The following is a 26,198-nucleotide window of genomic DNA, read 5'->3' on the forward strand; positions in this document are numbered from 1 at the left end:
AGTAAGGAAGGAAATGGGCCCCATGGCCACTGTTCGAACTGTGAAATACACCAATAATCAGGGTTCACTAGGCCACTCAGGCCTCTGGACCCGGTGCCACTGCACCTGCTGCACCAATGTACACAGGGCTGTGAAGGACCCACTGCTCTCAAATTGTGTTTGTTATTACCACCCTAACATGGCAGAAGGACCCATTACTTGCCCATGGCTCCCTTGCTGCACCACTGATTTCACTTTTACTCGATAGGGACATGACACTGTATGTCAGTTCTTGTGTGTCGTGGAAAATATTAGGTGTTTAACACAACATTTCCAAATTTTGGATCGCGAGGAAAACATACAGTCCTCACTTATATTTAAAATGGCGCAATTATAAAGAAAAAATAGGATTGAATGAACAACAAATTATTCAGGGTCAATATCTGGATTTTGTTTGCAAGCTAACACAAAAGGGGCTGTGAAAAGAGGGCCGAAATATAGGTTTTGTTGATATGAAGCAGCTGGTCTGAAAATGGAGGAAGCCGCTGGGATGCGAAATGTACACAATGCAAAACCGTCAACCGCAGCCGAAGCCAGCATCCACATAGGAACAAAGTGAAGGGGGGGGGGGGGGGGGTCATTGGAAGAAATTAACAACCAAAAACGCAGAACGGGGCGCACACCATAAAATAAATGCAGCTCTCGGCAGCACGGAGCCGAATATTATGGTGAGGTCACGACAGTCACTGGCAGCATCCACCCCCGCCCTCTCCCTCCTGGTCCCCTGCATCCTCACAATAGCATGAAGATCGGAGCATCCTCCAGGCCGCCCTGCCATAGGCAGGCGTCGCTGTCACTCAGGCTGAGAACTGTGAGAGGGTGGGCGTCTGGGTGGAGAGGGCGAGGGAGACAGAGTGAAAGAGGAGGGGCGGCAGGGGGAGGGGTTTCCTTCCTTCTGGGGGGGTGCCTTGGGTAGAGCAGAGCTGCAACTGCACCATCTGTCAGGAGCCGGGATAGAGAGGCGGTGCTGCTTCCAGCTCAGACACACAGGGAGCATTGGAGGCCCTGCCCTGGGGAAAGCTGAGCTTCGCAGTCCACCCATCTCAGGCTGTGGCCAGCGGGCCTCTCTGCGCTGGACAGGCAGCCCCCACCCCTGACTTACAGACCTCGTTAGCGGTCATCCAGGCGAGGAGTGAGCCCGGGGAGCCCTTGCTGCAGAGGCCACTGCATCGCGCCCCCTGCAGCTGGCGGAGGAGCACAGGGCGCGATGATGTGAGAGGTGGGAGAGCGGCGCTGGCCCACGGCAGGTAAGACACGCTCCTTGTCGCTAATCTTGCAGATAGGTGGCAAAATAACCGCAGCGAGGCGTGCTGGAGTATGGGGCGGTACCTCAGCCAGGTGCTGTTGTGTATGTGCACAGGTGCGCACCATCTCGCCCTCTGGGGTCCGAGGGTGGGACGGGGTGTCAAGTGTGCCCCTCGCCCTCTCTCGTGTGGTCGTCGGGCTTTCAAGGACTCCCAGCATGGGAGCTGCTGGGGATTCCTGCTTTGCTGGGCGACATGCGTGCATTTATCTAGTCTAGTGTATTTCATGTGTGATGCTCCCTCGGGCTTGTCACAATAGGCGCCGGGGCATTGTGCGCCCTCGATGGGATTTGCGGTGCCCCGGGGCACAGCGCCGTCAGCTGGCAAATAGTCCAGCCGCTATCTCCTCGCCGAGGTGTTTTGTTGCTACATGTGGGCACGGGGTGGAGCGTCAGTGCTTGCTCCCGTGGCTGCGTGGTCTGCGGGGCTGTGGGCAGGATTATCTCTCTGCAGCCCGGGCAGAGGAGACTTCTCCCTCTCCCTGCCAGGCTGGGCTGTAGGGAGGCGCTGACATCCACCCAAGCTGCTGCAATCGGAGCCCTATGCAGGGGGCACAAAAACACCCCCTGGTGTAGGAGACAAAGGGCATTTACCATCAAGCGTCAAGGGCCCTAAATGCGGGCCATGCTGGGTGCCGCGATTTATTGTTGCAAATCCTTTCCAACTAACTACAGATGCAGCAGGCGAAATATACCAGGTGCCCTGCCCGCTCATTCCTGGCAAGGAGGGGGGAGTGGTTGTGGGGGGGGGGGGGGGGGGGGGGCTTGCGGCCCTGCTAGAGTATAGGTCATTTTAGCCTCGCTTAAAAAGGTAAACTTTGCAGAGCAGAATTGGGGTTCATTTGACATCCTCTGACCGACAAGCTTATTTTTTTTATTGCATGTATTAAACTAAGCGGGTGTTTTGATGAAGTCGTTAAATTGATACATCTAGTTATGTGCCAGCCTGGCTCAGAGATCCTTGCTGGGTGCGGGGGTAGGTAGCGCAGCGAATGTTCACTGGTCTATTTCAGGGAAAATAAAAAGCTGAATGTACACCGCTTCTGGAAAGTGATTTCTGATACCCGGGTGGTAAAGACGAAGGAAGGGTTTGAGAGTGGGGATGAACCGGAACAAAAGGGATGCTTAATTTAGACTAATTTTGGTAGCCCGGGCGAGCGCCAAAAATGTCAAGTCAGAGATTTTGGCATCCAGAGAGCGCTTACATGGACAGATGGATCTGTTGGAAGGGGCCTTGCTCTGGCGACATGCAAGGCCGACCCGGTCAATGTCACTGCGAGCAGACAGCTACAATGTGGCTGGAAAGGATCTTTGTCAAGCAGGGGAAACATAGGGAGGCTGACGAAAAATGAAGAGAGAGAGCCTTCGGAGGCCTTGTAATCCTCCTGCCTGTGTACAGCCTCCTTGGTGAACATTCATCCTCCCTCTGTGGCCACTGACTGCCACTCTCTGCGTACTCCATCCCTCACCTACTCCATTTTATGATGGAAGAAGGTGATTTTAAAGTGCTGAAGGTGGGCTCGCTACTACCCCCCCCCACCCCCCCACATGTACCTCGACAACTAGGTGACTCAGGACGGATGCGCCAAACGCCTGTTTTTGCAAGTTTGGATTACAGTGGTGTTTAATATTCTGCAAAACATTCAAAACAATTCTGAGGAGAGGTGGCCTCTTGGCAGGCCTACTTGGCCTTGTATACATCGCTCTGGTCCCCGCAAGCCATAGGAAAGTGCTATTCTTCATCGGTAAAGCCCATATTTATGTTCTGGAAGGCTACCCAGTGGTACGCAGCGCTTTACAAAGCCTTTATTAAATGAACACATAAATAAACATTGTGCGCCTAAATCTGCTGCTGAGTGGAGTCTATTCACAGTCCTGTACCATGAGCACAATGTGTGGTGCGAAGAAAGTCACAAACGTGCCATGCTATGAAACGCGCTGATTATTAGGCCTCGCGTGGGCAGTCCTCTGAGCTGACATTCAGAGAGTAGTTTAAAAGGCATCTATTGTACGTATTTATGGGTGTATATGATCTTTCTATAGTGTGAACCGAGCCAAAAGGCAGTGGAGCGTTTTACATGGTCAAAGTCTACCAGCAATAGGAGAGGTAGCTGGGCTGTGGACGGTTAATGCATTGTGATGTAGTGTTTTTAAAGCGGTGTGTTTTTAACTCTTTCCTACACTGGAGCAGCATTGGGGCTTTCCTTATGGATACAGGATAGAAGGCCTGGACTGGGAACCCAAAGCAGCCAGACTAGGCCCCATATGGTACATAGCGAGTGAGCTTGGCCACTGCAATGGGACTTGGAGGGTTCTCCCCACTCCAAGAAAACTTTGGAAAAAATGGCAAAACGATGCATTCTACAACACATTTTTCATTATATATTAAATTGTATTTGTTTTTAAAGCATAGTAAGTGATGACCTTACAGCGCACCAGTATACAGCAATCTTTATTGGGGCTCTCAATTATTCCCTCCCCATCACTCGCTAACAGTGCCTCTTGTCTCTCCATAGCCCCTCTCTCACATGTATTTCATTTGTTTTACAGCACCTCTCTCACCAACGAAGGGTGTTGGATTACTTTACATCACACACAGACAGTGAATCATACGTGTATGGATAAGTGCATAGGAAATTTTACATAAAACAGAGGGGACTACAAGGTGTGGGATTCACGTCAGCCATACTAGTCGGCATGTTTTAAGAGTAATTGGTCTGGGGAAGCATAAACTTAGGATTCAGTACCTAACACAGTGGGTAGGGTTGACATTACTAATCATTTATTTTAAACAAAACCTTTTTAGTAAAATTAAGATAACCAAAGACTGGAAAAACAGAACTTTCTAACCTGTGCCATGAAGTTTGCATGCAGCTCTTTGATGGCAGTTCATAGCTCACTGTGCTAGATTATGATTGTAATTTATGAACTGAAGAGTAACAAAATGATCTCTGTGACACAAGAAGTATCCCACTGAGCATTACACATAAAATACTTTTCTGTGATCTCCACAGTATAAGTTCAGCATGTGTCTTGGAACCTAGTTAGTTGCTGTTCCTGTTGTTGCTTCAAGGGCAGCTCAAGTGTTACGAAGGGAAACACCATGGGTAGCAGCGGCTACCCCGCCATTGACATCCATGATGGTGTGAAGCAACAGGAAGGTTCATCACGCATTGTAGTAGTAACACATTCACTCAGTCCACTATAACTTCCATCCATTGTGCACATGTATGTTTGTAAAAAAAACAGTAGCACGGAAACTGACAAATTAAACGCCCATTTTTCTTCTTCACGACACAACATATCTTTTTGCCCACATTTCATAATAACAACTTTATTTATATAGCACTTAACACCGTAGTTTTGTTTTCACAGCAGGACCTGAGGGTCACACAGAGATATTCAGCTCTTAGTTCACTGAGCATCTCTGGGCTTAGGCAAATGGAAAGAAATCATAACCTTCTGGCTCGAGTGATAGTAGGTCAACATTTGGGGCGCACAGTGAGATTAGCAAGATGGAGCAAACAGCACATTCAAGTCATTTAAACAAGTCCGTAGCCATTCAGTTAGATACATGCTGAACCATGACCATCTGGTATATCCTTACTGTAAGGCGCAAAAGAGGATGCTCAGCTCTATAACCATCGTCGTGTCGACAAGGATATTGGCACAACTGGTTTCTCCGTGAACACGAACAGAGCCACTTTAAGTCCCAAACGAGAGGTATTCCACGCAGATTCCAAACTGATTCTTACGAAACCACACAAGAGATTTGTCCTGTCCTTTTGCAGACTCAAGAGACACAACCGGCATAGTCTTCCCTTAGTCCTACACTGCTGGCGAGAGGATCTTTTGTAGGGCAGTTTTTGAGCACAGCAGATCTGAACATGTACGTATATGTGAAAAAAACTATCAAACAAGCTTTGGCAAAGCCAATAGCTGAAAACTATGAGTGCTGTTGGCATTGGCAATGTTTTGTAGCCACGTTGTTGAGCAGTTCAGATGTTTCGCAGTGTGGCTGAAACTAATTTAAAATAAAGCTATGGCAAAGCCAGGGCTAATGTAATGTTGGATTTTTTTTTTTAAAGTGCATTAGCGCTCGATGCATCGCAGTACTTTTTTATTCCTAGTTTTTAGCCATGCTGCACGGCAGCCACGCTGATATACAGCATAGCTACATATCATTGCCACAGTCGCCAATGCCCCTGCTGTGCAGTATGAACAAAAGGCAAAAACTATAGCTAATAGTTTCAAAGATTGCGACCTATTGGCTTTGCCTGTGCTTGTTAGGTGCCAGCATAGCATCCATGTGATTCCAAGCAAATCAGTTAACCTCCCATACGTGAAAAAGAAACAAAATATGACAGTTGACGAAAATTCCTATCACATTAAAAAAAACTATTACATCTATGTCTGTGTCTTGGTGAAAATACATTTGGAAGCAGATGGCATCTGAGGTCACAATAAAAGTAGATAACATCTGTAGTCCCAATAAATATCTGTAGTCCCATTTCAAGGAGAAACAGTCTTTTTTTTAACTATGTGTGGTACAGTAAAACATAGCTACAAATGGAAAGAGGTTCATCAAGGATGACAGGGAGGATGAAAATGAACAAATAAAAATAGTACCTGAAGCACAGCAGGACAGCAGTCAAGTTGAAGCAATCAGTACTTGGTCCATGCACCAGCCGAAAGAAGAGGAAGTAAAGCTAGCTTGCACTGGCCAATTAGAAGGCAGAATATAAGAGTGCCTATGAAGCCAATGAGGGTTAAGTAATTGGGGGGCTGCAAGGGCCTTATTGTATATAATATCTCTCGCAAGCAAGAGTGCATGCGCTGTCACAGGTGTGACCTAAAAAGTAACTGTACAAGGCTAAGACACAGTTAACATGTGATTGGAGGGGTAACTTGTTTTTAAGAGCAGGAGTGGAATGTTACTGCATCATGATGTAGTGTTCTTCTGTGATTTTCTAAATTGGAGCAGGGTTGAACATATTAAACTAATGAAGACTAATCCTGAGTAGACAAAAAAGAGAGCTCATTAGCCTGCCTCAATGCCATAAAGATAATATCTACTCTGTCATACCAGGTGGTTGGATTCACTGTGAACTACTATCCTGACAAAGGCTGAGATGATTGAATGTCATAATATGGTGGTCAAAATGTTGACATGCAAAAATATCGATCCACTGTATCCACAAAAAAATCAAAGTACACATATATATATATATATATATATATATATATATATATATATATATATATTATATATATATATATATATATACACACAGGGAGAGCAAGATATAAGGATATATTTACTATTCTTAATTCCACATCTTCTTACAATGATGACTCAGTGTTAGTAGATATTGTTCATGCTGCATTTTCTGTAGGTCGATGTTTCATTCATGGTACTGAGATATAATTCTGCTGAGATGTCTGTTTTCTAACCTTGATGGGAATAAGAACTCAGAAGTCTACAAGTGATCTTGAGAACATGGGACTGAGAGCTCTCTGATACCACCAAGCTGTAGCACCTTCACAAGAATGATCCGTCATTGCCTCTTAGGATGACTCCTGATTGTTTAACTTTGTGCGGCATCCAGGGTGTCCCTGGCTAACGAGGGAAGTCTGAGGGGACCAGCACAGTTTTCTCCCTGGTGACAGGTAGGGCCTACTACATGTACTATGAATGGGGGAATCATCCTTTTATAGTCATTACCGGTGTAGCTAGTTATTCATGTTTTGGTGACATGTAACACCTGCACCCGGAACATGACCTTGCAGAGTGCACTAAGGTACGCTCTCTAAGATGAATAGAAATCACATGTACATCCGGTGACATGTCACACTAGCAACCTGACCGTGACCTCTCGGAGTGTACTAAGGTACTTTCTCTGAGATGAACAGAGGGCTCCTTTGCATCCTTTGACATGTCACACATGCACTGGGACCATGACCCTTGTGGCCTAGGACCCCCCAGGAGTCTGCGAAGACTCCTCATGGGGTTCGTGACTTCTTAGAAAATTAAATATTATTAACAGATTAATAAAGCGTATATAAATAAAGTGGCTAAATGTATAACTGAACATTTTAAAACATACTTTAAATGTCAAGGAATTTGAAATTGGAGGCTAAAAATGTAATTAGTATCCTCATTGATTTGTGGTAGAAGTGCAGGTGCATCAAACAGAATATAGTATGGATGATGTGTGGCTTCAATTGATTTTAGAAAACCCCCAACCTTCCTATTGAAATATGTATTTTTTTAATTTATATTTATTTGCATATTAAGTAAAATATGTTATCACCTACCCCAACTTCCTCCTGTAACTTTCTCCTCCTTTACAGACGTCCACCTAACAGATGCTTTTCTAGATACAGTCTCAAACCTCATTACATTATACTCAAACCTATGCATTCTTGGGGACCTAAACATTTGGTTTGACAAACCCAATATGCCCCATCCAAAAGCTATCACCACTGGCCTAGTCGCATTGAACCTACATCAGATTATACACAATCCCACACACATCGTTGGACACATCCTAGATGTCATTTTTGCTAAGCCTGAACTAGTTACCGTTCATAGCATCACGCCAATCACATGGTCAGATCACCATTTGATAACTTCCCAACATAAAATTCCACAAATCAACACACCCCACAAATACTTACATACATGCACCTATCGACCTTGGAGCAAACTCCATTTTGATGACATAGAAACACAACTAACAGTCAACACAGATCTAGATACAATTAATTCTGTTCCAAAACGTTATGAGTGGCTAGAGGAAGCTTTTGATATCCTAATACCACCCACAAAAACTATACACGACAAAAGAAAACCAACACCTTGGAGAAACACAGAACTTAAAAAGATAAAGCAGCAAATCAGAAAGTTGCAGGGGACCTGGCTCAAAACAAACAACAGTTTAGACAAATTGCAGCTACACAAACTTAACAGAATATACTAATCATCAATTAAAAAAGCTGAAAAAAGGTACTACTCAGACAGAATTCAAAATGCTAAATCTGCAACCAAAGAACTTTATAAAATTCTCAATGAATTCCGAAAACCTACATGCATGGAAGTAAGTCATCAAACTACTCAAGATTTTACAAACAAACTGGCAACTCATTACACAACCAAGTAGACACATCGGACTCCTATTTAAAACAGAAGAAAACCATCAGCACCAACCCTTTTCCTAAAATACCCTCTAAGATAAACCAACCCAGCCCCTACAGTCCTTCAAACAAATATCACAAGGGAAATTTATGGATTTGGTCAAAGCAAGCAGACCTTCCGGTTGCCCTTCTGACCCTTGACCACCACACATCTTCAAGAACATTCTTTTATCTACTTCTGCTGCCACACCTGTAAGAAGAATCATCAACAACTCTTCAGCTACAGGAACCTTTCCTGTAGACCTAAAAAAGGCGTACATACGACCGTTATTAAAGAAAACAAACCTAGGCCCGCAAGACCCCAACAACTACAGACCAATCACAAATGGACCTTTCCTTGGCAAACTGATAGAAAGAGCAGCATTCACCCAGATGTGACAATTCATTGAAGACAATTCCATACTTTCAGACTTCCAAACTGGATTCCGCTCAGGAAGAGGCACTGAATAGGCACTCATAGCAATCTGGGATGATCTTAAAAACACAGTCGATCGCAATGGAGTTGCTACACTACTTTAATTGGACCTCTCGGCTGCCTTTGATACGGTTGACCATGACACCCTAATTCTAAGACTCCATGAAGCTGGCATAGAAGGGACTGCTCTCGACTGGATTACATCCTACCTTCAAAAAAGAACTAATATCATCTATTCGCCCCCTTCTCCTCCAAACCCTACCTCACAAAAGCAGGGGTCCCCCAAGGATCAATCATCTCACCTTTGCTTTTCAACATCTACATGATATCATTACCAGAACTAATCAATGATTTTCATCTCACATGCTACAACTATGCATATGACACACAAATACTACTTAAATTAGAATGCCCCAAAAAAATTGAAAACTCACTAATCTTCAGTTGCCTCAGTGCCGTTGATCAGTCGAGGACTTGGAGCCATCTCAAAATAAATGCCTCCAAAACAGAAATACTCATATGTGGTGACTGGAAAAATTATGACCCACTGTACTGGAGAAACACCACAGACTCCCTGTGCCTGAGCGAGTGGCAAACCAGCCCGCTCAGGGCAATCTCTGTGCTGCTCTCATGCTAGGTAATAGCATGAGAGCAGTGCTGGGAGTGCACACAGAGTTTTTGATGCTGGGACCAGGAAGCAGAGAAACACAAGGCGGCTGTCAGCACCAGTTACGTGTTATGTTTTTTTTATTAGAACCCCCATGCTCCCCCCTCGCGCTTCCCCCTGCACCCCCTGCTGCGTCTCCCACGTCCCCTCCACCCGCCCCACCACTTTTAATTTATGTTTGCCACCGCTGTCTAAGATACTTTCTCTGAAATTACCAGAGGTCACAGCTGCACCTTTTGAAATGTTACACCAGAAACAGGACCATTACCTCACGTGATGAATAGGTCACTTGCACCCTGTGACATGTCACACCGGCACCAAGTCCATGCCATGACCTTGCAGAGTGCACTAAGGTGCTTTCTCTGAGATGAATAGATGTCACACTTGCACCCTGTGACATGTCATACCAACTCTCGGACCATGACCTTCAGGAGTACGTTCTCTGAGATGTACCATCATAAATCACATTGTTCAAGACTATATGTGTCCTTCAGATGGTTAAAGGGCACATGTTGTGTCGATTAGGGTAACCTAAATACGGTCTCAGCCTAGGCCTCACTTATAGTAAGTGGGATGAATATCTCATTTTCAGAAAATGCCTTCTTCTGAAACGTAATCCACAACCCAAGAGTTTTTTTTTTCTGAGATGCTTATATATATTTTTTAAGTTTCGAAACATGATGTGCACCGAACTTGACTTTTTTTGGCCAGATCTTCCTGTGTTACACATCAGATTAATTCTTAGGGGGTTTCAGAAGGAAAGGTGGCGTGGGATGACAGGCAAGTGAGAGATGGTGACAGAATCTCTGCGGCAGGGACTTGAATTTGTTAGAAATGACAGTGATCAAAGTGAATAAGATAGTTCAGTGGCTGAGCACATACTCAGAATCATGCAAGTTGCATGATCAGTGCATTTACACCCCACCATTTTGAGGGCAATAAAATTAATATTGCTGAGTCCGATATTAATAACTCCTGTTCCCGCGTCAAGGTGCAATTTTATCTGTGGTATGTTATTGAGCAAGTGTTATTATTAAGTTTCACAAGTATTGGCAAAGACTGTAGGTCTGACTTTTGAAAGCACATTAAACAAGCATTACAACTTTAAAAGTTATAAGTCAAATTAAGATGGTATCATATGTTTGCAAAAAATAGGTACAAAATGACCTTTTACAAGAATAAGTTAAAACGAAATGAAAGCAAAAATGAAAGGAGAGATTGGCCTTTCAGCCATGGGACTGAAGTGGGCTACTCCCTAAGAAGCTATGCACATGTGCACAACAAATGCCATCATTCACAGTGAAGCTGAAGTGAACTGCCCCATTGCCCCAAAAGCAAATGCCACCTGAGCAGCCCAGTGGACCAAGAGGGCTGACTGAAAGCACCTGAATGTATATGTGCACGTATGAATTTTTATTAAGACCTTTAGGCCAGACGTAAAAAGGATGGCAAACCCATTTGCGTGGTTCAGGGCTTTTTTTAAAATTGCAGATCTCAAAATATAAATAAGAGATCAGAGTGGTTATAGCAGCGGCAAGGGACAAGAGGCCAAGTAAAACAGTTCTCGAAGCCCCTTGTGAAGCATAGTCCTTCCCTCAAGTCATTTTACCTAAAAAATAATACAGAAAGTGCATTCAAGCTCTCAAAACTGTGTTTGAACTGAAGGAGAATGTTGGATTCTTTAAACTCAGATTTTTTTGCATGTGGTGTCACCAGGACCTAATGTAGTAGAAAAATGTCACTGCACGTTATTGCTACAAACATTGTACCTGATTATACTTGGAATCGACTAATGCTTTGTGTAGTGATAAATTATACTACATAGAAAATGGCTATATCCTTTCATTTATGTGTTTGCCAAAGTACTCTGCAGTTTGCAGAGTCTGCTCCAATGCAAGGCTCAGCAATTGATGGCTTTTTAACTTTGGAGGCGTTGCTACGTGGCTTTGATGCAATGTCGTGTGACAGGATGAGTGGTATGTGAACTGTTGAGAGGAACGATGTGCCATTGAGGTGGGAAACCTTATCTCATTCAGTTGGCTTGCATCCTTGCAAAGGAGTTGATCGTGCTTGTGGTTTATATATGGAAGTGCTCTTGAGGTGACAGTCCTTATCCAGCTGTGTGGTTTGAAACTGTGTTACGTGCATCATGATGATGATGCTCAGGGTTGTGTCTAAAGTGTGTCACAAGTCTTTTTGTGACTATAACCTGATATAGATGTCCTGTTAAGGTTGCAAAAGCTTACTCAACAGTATGGTTTGGAGACGTGCTGGGTATGACAGTGCCAGTGGTTGTGTCTTATTGTGTCTTCTGTTGATGTAGTGACAATTATGACTATCATATGACTTCAATGTGCTGTTGAGTTGGCAAATGCTCAGCCTACAATATGACCTGCAGTTGTGTGTGGTGGTGATGGTGCCAGAGATTGTCTCTGTAGGAAGCTGGCTCTGCATATACTATACCAGTGGTTCCCAACCTGTGGTCCTGGGACCCCGGGGGGTCCACGAAGCCTTCTCAGAGGGTTCGAGACTGCGTAGAAAATGTAATAATATTAACAGATTAGGTCCCCAGCTTTCAGTAATGGCTCATTGTGGGGGTCCCCAGATTTCAATAATCATTCAGTCGGGGTACCCGGGTTCCAGTACTGATAAAGTGGGGGTCCACAGAAGTCAAAAGGTTGGGAACCCCTGTACTATACCAAAGTGAGTCCAGTGGATCTCCAGAGGCTTTACAGAGGCTAAAGTAGATAATACTAACGCTTTCTTTTGTGGTAGTGTGGTCGAGCAGTTAGGCTTACCTGAGGGTAGTGCTAAGCATTTGTTGTACACACAGTCAAGAAATGAGGCACACACTTAATGACTAACTCCAGGACAATGTTTTATGTATCAAAAATATATTTTATTACTTTATTTCTAGACCCAAAAGAATTTTATTGCAAGTAAGTACAGTTTCAAGAATGTATCACTTTCAAGTATCAAATGCACTTTGTTTAGAATTCTCAGGTAAAACAGCTTACATGTTAGTAATACCTTTTAGTTTCAAAAGTGTAAACTGTGCAATTTCTCATAGAAAGCAATGCAGTCCTAGGGTAGGAAAAGTAAAAACACGATTTGCAGGTAAGTACTTGACTTACAATCCCAGTCTTCAGGGGTTAAGGTGTCCACAGGGTAAAGTTTAGGAAGACACTAAGGGTGCACCACCAGCAACACAGGGCCGGCCGGGTGCAGAGGTCAAAGTTGGTGTTGGGCGCCCATTGGAACCCTATAGAGACAGGGGGCACTTAGAAAGAAACAGCTTGCAGGTAAGGGCACGTCAGGGCACAGACCTGGGGGGCTTAGATCAGCACTTCAGGGGGGGGGCACAGGTCAGCACCAAACACACACACCCTCAGCAGCACAGGGGCGGTCAGGTGCATGGTGCAAACAGCGTCGGGCGCTCAATGCTTTTTAATGGGTTAACCTTGGGGGTCACAAAGTCTGCAGGCTTGATCCAGGGAGTCGACTGAAGAAAACAAACTACTGGACAGGTAAGTAGGGAGCCCACTGGATGTTTCTGTACTGTCGGTTGAGTTCTCCAAGGCCAGGGGGCTTCAGGTGCAGGGGTAACTTTAGGCATCGGGGAATCTTTATCGGATCTGGTTGCAGTCGGGGTCCTCTGGATTAAGGTTGCAGGCGTTGTTGTGTTGGTCAGGAGGGGTCAACCCAGGATGGACTCAAGGTCAGAATCGCCTGAGAGTCCTTCTCTGGACCAGTTAGCCACCTGGACACTGGCCTTGGGGGTCTGGTACAGAGTGGGCAGAACTTGAGGATCAGGAGCGGTTATGGAGGCCTTTTTGGAGGACAGGGCCACTGTCCTCTGCAGATCTTGGTAGACAGGCAGTGCTCTAGGGTTTTGTAGAGGTCACTGGTCCTGCAAGACAAGTCGTCTTCTTATAGCAGGAGTCTTGAAACTGCAGACAGGCTGGTAGGGCTGGGGCCACCTCAGTTGTCATCTGGAGTCTTCTCTGCTAGTGCAACTCTTCAGTCATTCTTCTCCTCAGGTTGCCAGGAATCTGAGGAGCAAGGTTCAGGGGTGCCCCTAAATACTAGATTTAGGGACATTACAGGGGTCAGAGGGCAGAAGCCAGTGGCTACTGTCCCTGAGGGTGGCTACACCTTTCCTGTGCCAACTCCCTTTGGGGAGGAGGGCACATTCCTAACCCTATTGGATACCACTCTCCAAAGCTAGATGGAGGATTCTGCCAGGCCGGGTTCACCTCACCTCTGGGCACCCTAAGGGTAGTCCAGCTGGGGTGGACATTCCTACAGGTGTTTACTAATTTTTCCTCCAGACCTGCTGCCAAACATGGGACCTGGTCTGGAGGGCAGGGATCTCTACTGGCTGGAGTGCCCTGGGGCAGTGCAACACAAAGCCTTTGAGGCTCACTGCCCTTTGTTGCTGATCCTGCAGGGGGGAGGTGTGAAGCACCTCCACCCAGAGAAGGCTTTGTTACTGACCCCAGAGAGCACAATGGCTCTCACCTCCTGGGGTCAGAAACGTGTCTGTTAGTGGCCAGCTGGCACAGACAGGTCAGCCCTACACTTGAGGATTGGGGGAAATACAAGAGGCATCTCTAAGATGCCCTCTGTGTGCATTTTTCAATAAATCCAACATTGGCACCACTGTGGGTTTAGTGAGCTGAGAAGTTTGATACCAAGCTTCCCAGTCTTTAGAGAAGTCATCACAGAGCTGTAGAGTTTGTAATGACAAACTTACAGCACATGTACTCAATATGGCCACACTGCACTTACAATGCCTAATAATGGACTTAGACACTGTAGAGGTATATTGCTCATGCAGCTGTGCCCTCACTTGTGGTATAGTTCACCCTGTATTAGTGCTGTAAGACCTGCTAGAGGGGTGACTTACCTATGCCACAGGAAGTGGTTTGTGAGCGTGGCACCCAGAGAGGGGTGCCATGTCGACTTTACCTTTTTCTCCCCACCAGCACACACAGGCTGCAATGGCAGTGTGCGTGTGCTTGGCGAGGGGTCCCTTATGGTGGCATAATTCATGCTGCAGCTCTTATGGACCCTCCCAGGCCACAGGGCCCTTGGTACCACTGGTTACATTTTACAGGTGACTTAACTGTGTGCCAAGGGTGTGCCAATTGCGGAAGCAATGGTACAGTTTAGGGAAAGAACACAGGTGCTGGACCTGGTGAGCAGGATCCCAGCACACACTCAGCCAAGCTATCAGAGGGTAACCATGCCAAAAGGGGCACTTTCCTACAGTATCTAATAGATATTATTGTTGTAGTTGAAATCTAGATATAAATTGATATAGCTGTGCTTTCGAGGTGATTGTGTTTGGCAATCTAAATGAGTTGGAGTAGAATTGTGTGCACGATGATTCCGTGGGTTATGTCTACTGTGTTCTGATCGTTTTGTGGTATTTGTGCAGGTGATGAGAATTCTTGTTGACCTAGGCTGGATTAGCTAGTGCCGTGTATATTCATCTGTGTAACTATTAGGTGCTGAGATCACTTTGGGAGAATCAGAATACATAGAGTAAATCGAACCGCCATTAATTGGTACACATATCTCATAGTCATAATTTATTAGGATCAAAGCAGTAATGTAAATTCAGTAAGCATATGTTACATTACTTACTCTTTCACATGATTGAGGTTCTGGAGTGTCTCAAGGTGGTCTTGTCCTCAGCTGCAAAGTTGCAGTAAACCCTCCTTCTGATGTGATTCTGCACTTTCAGAACAGGTTGTGCCATCATAGGCCGGCCCTGAGATGAGTGAGAACAGGGCACTGATGTTTTTCCCTGTTTCGAGAGGGTAGTCAAAGGGAATGGCCAATTACTTAGGAGTAAAAGGTGTGCATTACTAGAAGACCCTCACAGAGTGGGAGGAATTTGTGGAAAGATGTCAGCATAGAAGCCACTGGTAAGAGCAACAGTTCAGCAGATCACCCATAAGTGGTATGCCATATTTTAAAATATTGTTTTCTTTCTGTCATTGTAGTGGGCTGGAGGGGTGACATTTAATAAACAAATAAAAATAAAAACGTACCTGATCTGCCGCCGCGTCGCTCCTCTTTCTCCTGTCACTGCAAAAACAGACTCCCAGCCTGCCCTGCGGCCAATCGGCTGGGAGCACCCAGCCAGGGTGCTCCCAGGCAGACTGGGAGCCTGTGCAGGCTCTCTCGAGCCCAGCAACACAGTGCCGGGCTGGAGAGAGCAAATCAAATCAAATCATTAACATTTATAAAGCGCGCTACTCACCCATGCGGGTCTCAAGGCGCTAGGGGAAAAAGGGGGGGTTATCGCTGCTCGAACAGCCAGGTCTTTAGGAGTCTCCGGAAAGCGGAGTGGTCCTGGGTGGTCCTGAGGCTGGTGGGGAGGGAGTTCCAGGTCTTGGCCGCCAGGAAGGAGAAAGATCTCCCACCCGCCGTGGAGCGGCGGATGCGAGGGACAGCAGCGAGTGCGAGGCCAGAGGAGCGGAGGAGGCGGGTGGGGACGTAGAAGCTGAGGCGTCTGTTGAGGTATTCCGGTCCCTTGTCGTGGAGGGCTTTGTGTGCGTGGGTGAGAAGTCGGAAGGTGATCCTTTTGCTGACTGGGAGCCAGTGCAGGTGTCTCAGGTGTGCGGAGATGTGGCTGCTGCGGGGTATGTCGAGGATGAGGCGGGCCGAGGCGTTTTGAATGCGTTGCAGGCGATTTTGGAGTTTGGCTGTGGTCCCGGCGTAGAGGGTGTTGCCGTAGTCCAGGCGGCTCGTGACGAGGGCGTGGGTCACGGTTTTTCTGGTGTCGGCGGGGATCCAGCGGAAGATCTTGCGGAGCATGCGGAGGGTGAGGAAGCAGGCGGAGGACACGGCGTTGACTTGCTTGGTCATGGTGAGAAGAGGGTCCAAGATGAAGCCGAGGTTGCGGGCGTGGTCTGTGGGGGTCGGTGCGGTGCCGAGGGCTGTGGGCCACCAGGAGTCGTCCCAGGCGGACGGGGTGTTGCCGAGGATGAGGACTTCCGTTTTTTCAGAGTTCAGCTTTAGGCGGCTGAGTCTCATCCAATCTGCGACGTCCTTCATACCCTCTTGTAGGTTGGTCTTGGCGCTGGCGGGGTCATTGGTGAGGGAGAGTATAAGTTGCGTGTCGTCAGCGTAGGAGGTGATGATGATGTCGTGCTTGCGTACGATGTTGGTGAGGGGTCTCATGTAGACATTGAAGAGTGTCGGGCTGAGTGATGAGCCTTGGGGTACGCCGCAGATGATCTCGGTGGGTTCTGAGCGAAACAGAGGGAGGTAAACTCTTTGGGAACGGTTTGAGAGGAAGGAGGCGATCCAGTCCAGGGCCTGGCCTTGGATTCCGGTGGAGCGGAGGCGGGTGATTAGGGTGCGGTGACAGACGGTGTCAAAGGCAGCCGAGAGGTCGAGCAGAATGAGGGCGACTGTTTCACCGTTGTCCATCAGGGTTCTGATGTCGTCAGTGACTGAGATGAGGGCGGTTTCAGTGCTGTGGTTGGTTCGGAATCCGGTTTGTGAGGGGTCGAGCAGGTTGTTGTCTTCCAGGAAGGTGGTCAGCTGTTTGTTGACGGTCTTCTCTATTACTTTGGCTGGGAAAGGCAGAAGAGAGATGGGGCGGAAGTTTTTCAGAGCACAGTGCGCATGTGTGTTTGGCCGGCCCGAGAGAGACGGCCAAACACACATGCTCTCTGAGGGGAGTGCACAGTGCATTCCCCTCATTCCTGTCATCCCCAATGCCCCCCTTACATAATGAAAGGATAATAATCAGTTTATTATCCTTTCGTTGTGAAAGGTTTTGCAGCTTATGCTGCTGGCGTTTGGGGGTGGGGGGTCTGGGGAGATGACACTCCTCCACCCTAACGGAGGAGCTGCCGCTGCAGGCTATGATGCTATTTGAACATTTTGTCCACTGAGGACAGACTGTCCTAAATAAAAAAGGGTGAAACAGAAAGGAAGAGAATTGAATACTGGAGAAGAGGTTCTATAGCAGCTATTATTGGCCCTGAGCTGCCCCATTTTCTTTATTGGTGCTCTTAACATTGTTCTAATAAAAGTTTAAGACCTCAAGCTACAAAATGGAGAGGATTGTGACCTACTGACTAGAGCTGCTGACGTTGGAACATGAGGAGGTTTCATTGAATTCAGGCCTCAGCTCAACATCTGGTGATTCTGAACGAATCACTGAACATCCCTGAACCTTAGTAAGGTGTAATATAGTCAGTTTCTATTGTAACGCACTGTTATGCCCTTGGGCGGTTCGGTCTATGAAAAATGCTAAATTACGTCTCTAGTTATCATTAATTGTTCGTGGCTCCCTTTGATCACGAATCAGCTCACTCGCGTGAAACAGGATCGTACCAAGTCAAGAGAAGAGGAGGCCTGGACTTGCCTCGCTCCAAACAAACGAAGAGTGGAAGAGTCTCGTTCATCTGCTTTCAAAGCAAAGAACTCTGGTTTTGATACTGACTTCCTGTGCGCGCGAGGCTGTGTTCTAGTAAACTGGTGCTTCCTTTCCTATGAACAAATGAACGACACGCTGAAGCAGCCAAGCCTTTTTTTAGCAGGAGTCAAAAGGTGAAGGTCAGAAAGGGAAAATGTGAGAGTGTGCAGAGCGGTCTAGGTACTGCGATTCAGTGGAACGCATGAAGGGAATCCTTCCTTGCATGGAGGACTTCCATATGCCTATGTTTGTAGAAGAGCATTATTCTGTGTGTCCATCCGCCCTTCGATGGCTGGATCTAAAGTGAATAACACATAGCGCCTACACCAGTTGTTACCGTTTCTAAACACAGGAAAGTTGGTGGTATTGTCGACGATTGTCAAAGTATCGACAGTGGAACGACGAAAAGTTGAGTTGCACCTACCACGATTTGTGACCTCCATGTCAGCAACATAGACTTAACCTACTGAGCTGCGAGGCGGGAAAGAGAGTGGTGAAGCTGGAACGGCATGAAAAAGGGAGGGAAACAACCGGAAGAACAGAGAGAGTAAAAGTAAATCTTAGTACAGGAAGTGTGGGGCCTTCGTCTGAGGTAGGCAGTTGTGATCAGAAATGTCCCAAAATATGGTGTGCCCACACCCCTTACCTCGCCCCCCACGCACTTCTCCGTGCACTGTCCCTAAAGTTAGTATGATTTTTTTCCCATGTGTACAGCAAGCAGAAAATACCCTAAGGGGAACCGACCCTTCAGAAATGCAGTAATAACTGTAATTGTGAAGAGACCACGGTAGTGCGTCATAGAGGACCATGGAACAGCTGCTGCTTTGCCGTTAATGGTGAGAGACATCACTGAGAGGCGCCTGCAGGCAGGCTCTACTTGCAATTACTGTTCCCATTTTACAAAAGTTAACAGATCCTCGTTTATTCTTGTGTATTAGTCTGTAGGCCTTGATGGCTCATTTGTATTTACCAATTTACTGCGAGAATTAACCAAGCCATTCACCATTAAATTGTTCGACTTTGCAGTTCCACCATATGCACTGCAGTAAACTTCTATTCCTGTGACTCGTGAATTGTATTTCTTAATTTTTTATAGAAGCTTTAAAGCTTTATATTGCCCAAACAAGACTACAATCAGAGAACAATAACTACGGGCATTTCCAGATGCGTTACAATGTTTGAAAGGTACATAGAATCATTGGGAAATACTTCACGTGCATAGTTACAGAAGAAAAAGATAAGGAGTTATCTCAGGCTCAACGTAATACCATATTCCAGAGATTATCCTTGTTTCGCTTCTGTAAACGGCATTCCCAGAGTTAGACTTTTCCCACATTAAATATCTTCGACACAACCTCAGGAGATCAGTTATCTTATAGATTCAAACGTAGTTTCAGAATTAGATTCAGTAATTAGAATTTCTCATGGATGTTGAGGAGCATGAGCTAGTTAGTGGGGGTCCAAGGAGTTTTTCGAGAAGATAACATTTTGGTTCTGTCACAATATCGTGGTCAAATATCCCATGCGGAAATATCACATCTATAATATTGACTACCATGGTATTGTCAGGGGAATCCTATACAGAGGGAAGTATAGATTACTGCACTTAACTCTCCATCTACTTACGTTGACGATAAGTTGGGTAGTAGAAATCATGTATGCTTTTGCTTCCAGTAAGTATTTCAACCACAATATACTAGTACAACACTAGCATAAAAGAGACCATATAAAATGGTTGAATTCATTAGCTAGTCTCATGTAGTTGCACAACCTTGGTTTCATAACCCAGCTTCACTGGCCTGTCTACCACTAAGCAATTTTGTGACTGTTGACAACAGGGCCAGCCACTAAATGTTTGGTATATGTATTTTTCAAGTTTTTTTGTGTTTAATTATATTAATTTCTGGGAGCTTACCAGCTATGAAAAGCACAGAACCAGAAAAGCTGTAGTGAGCTGTCAGACCTGCACTGTCTAAGAGAGGGGCCATATCAGATTTGCGCTTGTAAGAAAGCCATGGAGTTGTCCCATTACCTCGCAGGCTGGAGTGCAGCGATTGAGGCACACACTGTAAAGTGAACTGAAAAAATAGGGTGTGAGAAAAGGGAAGTAGTTGCTGTTAAACCGATAGGTCTAAGATATGTTCAAATCAAAAAAGCTTTTCATTAAATTCGTTAAGACATTTTGCCTTATTTAGAGTTTGGCAGATGGGATGCTCCAAACCCAAGTGTGGTGGATGTCCTCTCCACCTCATTACAGCTGCATTACAGCCTATGGCACTTGTAATAGGGGGGATGGGATATCTGTCATGTTTTGTCAGAGTATCCCATCCGCCAGTCTCTAAATAAGGCCCTTTCGCATGAGTAGGTTTGACTTACTTGTCTACTACTCTTGACTCATTCCTGGGGTGCAGGATTAAACCAGGAATTCCACAAGAGTAAGTAACAACAAACTCTTTGTAAATAGGGCTCATTGAGTGCGCAAGCAAACTGAATTAAAAATTATCTTTCTTCTGTTGTCTTAAAAAGGTGAAATAAATTGTAGTGGCAGAAGTACAGCTCCTGGGTCAGGGTATTCCAGAAAACTCCAATACTTAAGATCCTAATTAGCTGTTACAAATAGGATTGTGTTGTTCATCGAACTATTCAAGTGAAGAAGAGGCAGTTTCCTTTTTTTTGAAGTAACCGAAAAAGGCCTGAGAGAAATCAGCCTTGGTCTGTAGGAACAAGTACACTATCAAGATGTTTAGAATGCAGAAAGCAGGATGTAAACCTGTGGACGAGAAAAAGAAACAGCCGGGTCAGCACAGATATCGTTCGATGTGTTATGTTATATTGTAATATTATCAAGCGCACTGCTACCTGACAAGTGTCCTTGCACTGAGGAGAAAAGGTCAACATAAGACAGAGGATAAATGTTATTGAGCATAGAGCTAGATCTTCAAGATTTTCCTGAAGTGCAGATACCAAAAGAGTGTTCCACAGTGTGGCTGCTAAGACTGAAAAGGCGTTGCCACCACACCAAAGCTGGGAATTGAAAGAAGAGAGGCACACATGGACCGTAAAGGACAACCAGAAACATAGCATCTGAACCTGCTCCTAAGGTGTATTGGACCCATATGATAAAAGGCTTAGTGCACTTGACAAAGAAAATTTGAAAACAATCCCCTTCGCCAATGGGAGCCAGTGCAATGTGTCCAATGCAGAAGTGGGTGAAGTGCCAAGGAAGACTCTAAGCAAATTTGGCTGCCTCAATTTGAATGAGATGATCATCCGCTTGAAGATGTTTCCAAGGAGAGGGAAGTGTGTCAGCTATATCATGGCCTATCACTCTATCTGGCTTGATTTTATATATAGTGCATGGTGTCATTTGCCAGCTCTGTCTTGTTTGTAATTTAACATCGCTTTGCACTCTTGAGTCTGGTGTTCCACAACATGTTGACTGGCTGAAAACAGATTCACTTGAACTGCCATGCTTTGTTTCTGGGATGGAGGGGCGCGATGTATCTATGACTCCAGAGATAAAAGAATGAATTTCTCTTGACATGCCTCCTTTCAGGTCTCTGGTCGAGTACTAATCTATGATTTCTTTGAAAATTAAGGAGGCAGTAGTGGTGCATCTATATGTTCCACTGCTCTTTCAAGACCATACTGGCATTGTGTCCGCATAAGTGAAACAGGGTAATTAATACAAGTTCTCAAAAGAATCCACTCTGGATATAATGGGTGTATACAAAATATAATTTCAGCCTATTTTCAGGACACCAGTCCATCTTAATATTAAAGTTAACACAAACGTTTTATGCCGGTTTAATTCATGATCTATACAGTGTAAAGCGAGGAATATTAACTTCTGAGGCCTGCTGAGCGAAACCCTGTCAGTGAGCTGGAGTAGCCGCTGCAGTGCACACATTCTACTCTTGTCCAATGCTGTCCTTTTCTATAACCTTTCGACTGCCTCTTTCCTTGGCCTCTATCATTAACCACCGCTGACAAAAGGACCTACACCATGACTGTCCCATATGCATCTTGTCTAATGTTACATTTCGTAACCCTTGTAGTTTCCACTGATCTATGAGGGTCTGAAGCCTTGTCTTTTCATCTCCTTACCAATACACTTGATAGAGATGTCACAGTTGGAGGCAAACTCAACCGTCTCCATCATTGGCAGAAAGCACTCCTGCTGCATCCTTGCCCTGCCTATTTCTAGGGAACAGCCGTCGAGCTGCCATTGGTTTCTTCACTGTAGTTGAGTAGGGACTTCAGTCTAACTAGCTCTTCAATGCGAGACGTCTGACAATGTCTTTGATTTTCTAAGGCCTGCCAGGCCGCTGCTGCCTTGGGATTAGATGGTTGTCGTGTACTTCTCGGTGTGGCACCACCGCCTGGCAGGATGCCTTCCTCTTTCTTCCCTACCAAGAGATACTGTTTGACTGAACCACTTGAGCTTACTGCCTCCTCTGATCCCGCTCTTTGTCCAGATCCAAGTCCCTTTATGTTATTCACTCAGTCGAAAAGTTTACCTGCAGCATTCCGGCAGAGCCCGAAGCATTCCTTTCTTCTTCTGTCCTTGTGCTTTTATGCAGCATGCTTCATCGGCTAAGGGAAGGAGTCTTTCAAGGTTTATACGTTTCAAGACCAATGACAAACTGATAGAGGCTCTGCATTTATCGTTATGGAATTCTCAACCCCAGTGGGGCAGGGAAAAAACTCAGAGTCGGGTGCTTCCATCAATGTTACATCATTGAAGTCATAGTGATTGCGAACAATCCAAGTGTCGCACAAAGTAGAAAGGACCAATGTTTTCAGCAGGGGAGTAATAAGGAGATAGAATGTACCTGCTGGTGCATTTTGGAGCACAGTGTTGCAAATATATTACTAAAGCATAGTGTGGTTGCATATGGTAATTTACATTCAGCAGATTTCCCATTGAAATGGCCACCACATTTTTTACAAACTAACAGTTAATTGCAGATAAAACTATATAGTAATTAAATGATGATGTGTGGAAATCAGTCTTTAGTGAATATTCATTTTGCATGTATTAATTTAACTTTGATCGCATTAAAAACTGTTTCCATCACTCTTCAGAATTACAAAAAAATGTGCTTTGTTTGCTATTTCGTGACTGCTGATATATTCTGAATATTTGTACAGTTAATTTACTGGTATTTACATGTTTTTTCGTCTCAGAAAAATGTAATCCTACAGCCTTTTCCTTTCACACTTGATGTACCCTAGCAAGATTGTCAAATAGTTCACTTTGGAAAGTTTACTTTGCCATCAGAGAAACAAAAGTAAACACCAACCTCCATATTAAAAGAATAATCACCAACTTGTTAGAAAACATTGTCTGACATGTGACCTGTCTTTGAAGCATGGCAAATGGGACAGTTTAAAAACAAAACTTAAAGGCCTCTTTATTGCTCGTTCACCAACTGATCACCAGCATGTTTATTTGTGGGTGCCGCAGCACCCCTACTTCTAATCCCAACATTTTCTTGTGAATATTGGCCCTCGTCTCTGTCCAGGTACTTCTCCATGACTAGTCATTATTTTATAATTTGCTTGTCGGTAAGGCCAAAAGAGTAATGACCAGGAGCGACTCGCAGTACTAACAAGCATTTGCAATGCTACGGGTCTCACATCTGCTCCAGTTAGAGCTATTAGCGTTATAAACTCCTAACCTGACTTTTCTTGCCACATAAATTGAAAATTGAAAGTTAAACACTTTCACATAAGGGAGCTGATTCACAACGCCCCGGCTGCCATGAGCCTCAGCGTGAAGAGATACCCATAAGGAAAATAAGTTCGCTCGCAGTTAAACTTATCGGCAAAAGTGTAATTAGCCATGTAATAGGGGCGATGGCCAAAGCGGTAACTAAACCTCCCCAAGGAGGGACAAAGGTAAACCATTTACCAATGTAATCAAAGGATTTTTGAAGGATAAGCCCACAAACGAGTGGTAGTGATGGGCGTGAGGTGGGTGTTGTTAAAAGCCCAGATACACACCAACAGTCTGAAAAGCAGCGCTTGCGCGCTGCAATGCTCGACCTAAAAAGGGGCGGGGCGGTGTGCGCGCAGGTGGGCTTGAATTAATGAAAAAAAATCTTACCTGTGCCGCTGCCATCACCACTGCACCTCTCCTCTCCTCTGCAGAAAGGCTGCAGGCACAGGCTTCCTGCCTGCCCGTGGTCAATCCTGATGCTGCTCATAGCAGCGTTAAGTTTGGGTGGGAGCGTTCAGCCAGGGCTCTCCCAGGCAGACTCGGAGCCTGTGCATTCTCTCTTCAGCCCGGTAACAGAGAGCCTACTGCGCATGTATGTTGGCCGTCCCCGGATGGCCAGCCAAACATACATGCGCACAGATGGGGAGGAGTGCTGTGCACATCCCCCTAAGTGCTAGTCACAGCCCCTGGCAATGCCCCTTTTACCAAAAAACAATAATAAACATAGTTTATAATTGTTTTTTGGTAAAAGGATTGCAGCTGCTGGCGTGAGGCGATGCTCCTCTACCCTATTGGACGAGCCGCACCTGGTAATGACACTGTGCCCTTGGGGTTTCCAAATAATTATAGATTTACAGCACATGACAGATATTCTCCAATCAACGGAATAAGTTGTAGAATAAAACATTTTTTCCAAGCAGAAGCAGAATGGAAGTTACTAAAAGAGTGCCACATGTGGTGCCACAACATAGCAGACCCATTGGAAATGTTGAATACTTACCTTTTAGTTGCCTATTCGGGTACTGTACTAATGAGATGAAACATCTTCCCACCCAGTATTAATGTGAATTAAAGTGACATAACAGCAAACCGATAGTCATAGAATATGCAACACTATGCCATATAATTAGCATTTTGTTGCTATACATTTCAGTTAACCCTTCCATATAATTTACTCCTTTAATGTCGCATAATTCTGGTGGCCCTGAGTAAGTGACTAACTGTAACTTTCCAGCTATGGACCCCGAAGAAACCCAGATATAGTACCAGTGCATCCGCGTCCCACGCCCAGAGAAGAATCACTCTCATTGTTGGTGTAGCATGGGCGCATGATGTCCTTGGAAAAGTTCATGGCATGTTAGGGTAAAACTGAAGCGAACCTCATAACAAGACCAGAGCGAGTCAGATGACTTGAAATAGACCCGTTTCAAAAAGTAGACAAAAAAATGTTCCATTTCCGGTCCCATGTGCTTTTCAGAGCAGTTTCCCTAGATCTACTGATCTGATTCAGCCACGCCATCATGTCCTCACATATAATAATATAATTCGTGATAAACAAATCAACACAAGTATCACAAAACGAAAATGAAGTTCTTGAAAAATAAAATTTATGCGAGTTGGCCGAAAGTGTCAAAGTAGCTATGCTATCCCACATCAGGTTACTCAGCTGATGAATATCCGGGCATTAAAGCTGGATTTGGCTAGTACAAGTTTACACATTATTTATTTTCAGGAACGTCATCTTACTCAAAGATGTTTTACGTGCTACAAGTGGACATTTTCCTTTTAAAGGGCACAGTACCTGTTTTTGCAGCTAGTGCAGCAAAGGGTGTGGACATTGTGGCTCAGGGTGAGGTCTGTGGCCCTTTAATGACGTCAGTGGGGAGCCTTCAAGGGCTCGTGGCAGACAGATGTTGTGGAATTTTTCACAAAAATCCCAGGTTCTGGGCAGAGACTATCTTCGGGTACTTGAGATTGCTTTAGCTGTTTCCCCAGTGGTGGCTCCTCCGCTATGGCAGAGGAGCGTCACTCCCATGCCAGCAGAAACCGCTGCAAATCCTTTAACAACGAAAGGATAATAAACTGTGTTTATTATCCTTTCATTGTTAAAGGGGCGGGGTATTAGGGGTGACGAGCAGTGAGGGGAGTGCACTGTGCACTCCCCTCAACGCACATGTGTGTTTGGCTGGCTATTTCGGGCCGCCCAAACGCACATGCGCACTGTGCTTTCTCCAGCCCGGCACTGTGTGGCCGGGCTGGAGAGAGCAGGCACAGGCTCCCAGTCTGCCTGGGGTCGCCCTGGCTGGGCGCTCCCAGCCAATCCTAACGTTGCTCTGAGCAGAGTCAGGATTGGCCGCAGGACAGGCTGGGAGCCTGTGCCTGCAGCCTGTCTGCAGAGCAGAGGAA

General features: G+C 45.5%; 1 protein-coding gene across 2 annotated transcripts in view; it reads left to right on the forward strand.

Annotated features, from left to right (window-relative positions):
* The first annotated feature begins 834 nt into the window (after nucleotides 1-834).
* The window catches only part of FYN (FYN proto-oncogene, Src family tyrosine kinase), a 473,812-nt gene continuing 448,448 nt past the window's right edge, over nucleotides 835-26,198 (forward strand). Inside the window, exon 1 of one of the 2 annotated variants that reach the window (XM_069234594.1) lies at nucleotides 835-1,286. The gene's annotated coding sequence lies outside the window, so the exon portion shown is untranslated. The remainder of the gene's footprint in view (nucleotides 1,287-26,198) is intronic. The other variant, XM_069234595.1, reaches the window with a different exon arrangement.

The sequence above is a fragment of the Pleurodeles waltl genome, chromosome 5 (genome assembly GCF_031143425.1).
Source record: "Pleurodeles waltl isolate 20211129_DDA chromosome 5, aPleWal1.hap1.20221129, whole genome shotgun sequence".
Taxonomy (NCBI): domain Eukaryota; kingdom Metazoa; phylum Chordata; class Amphibia; order Caudata; family Salamandridae; genus Pleurodeles; species Pleurodeles waltl.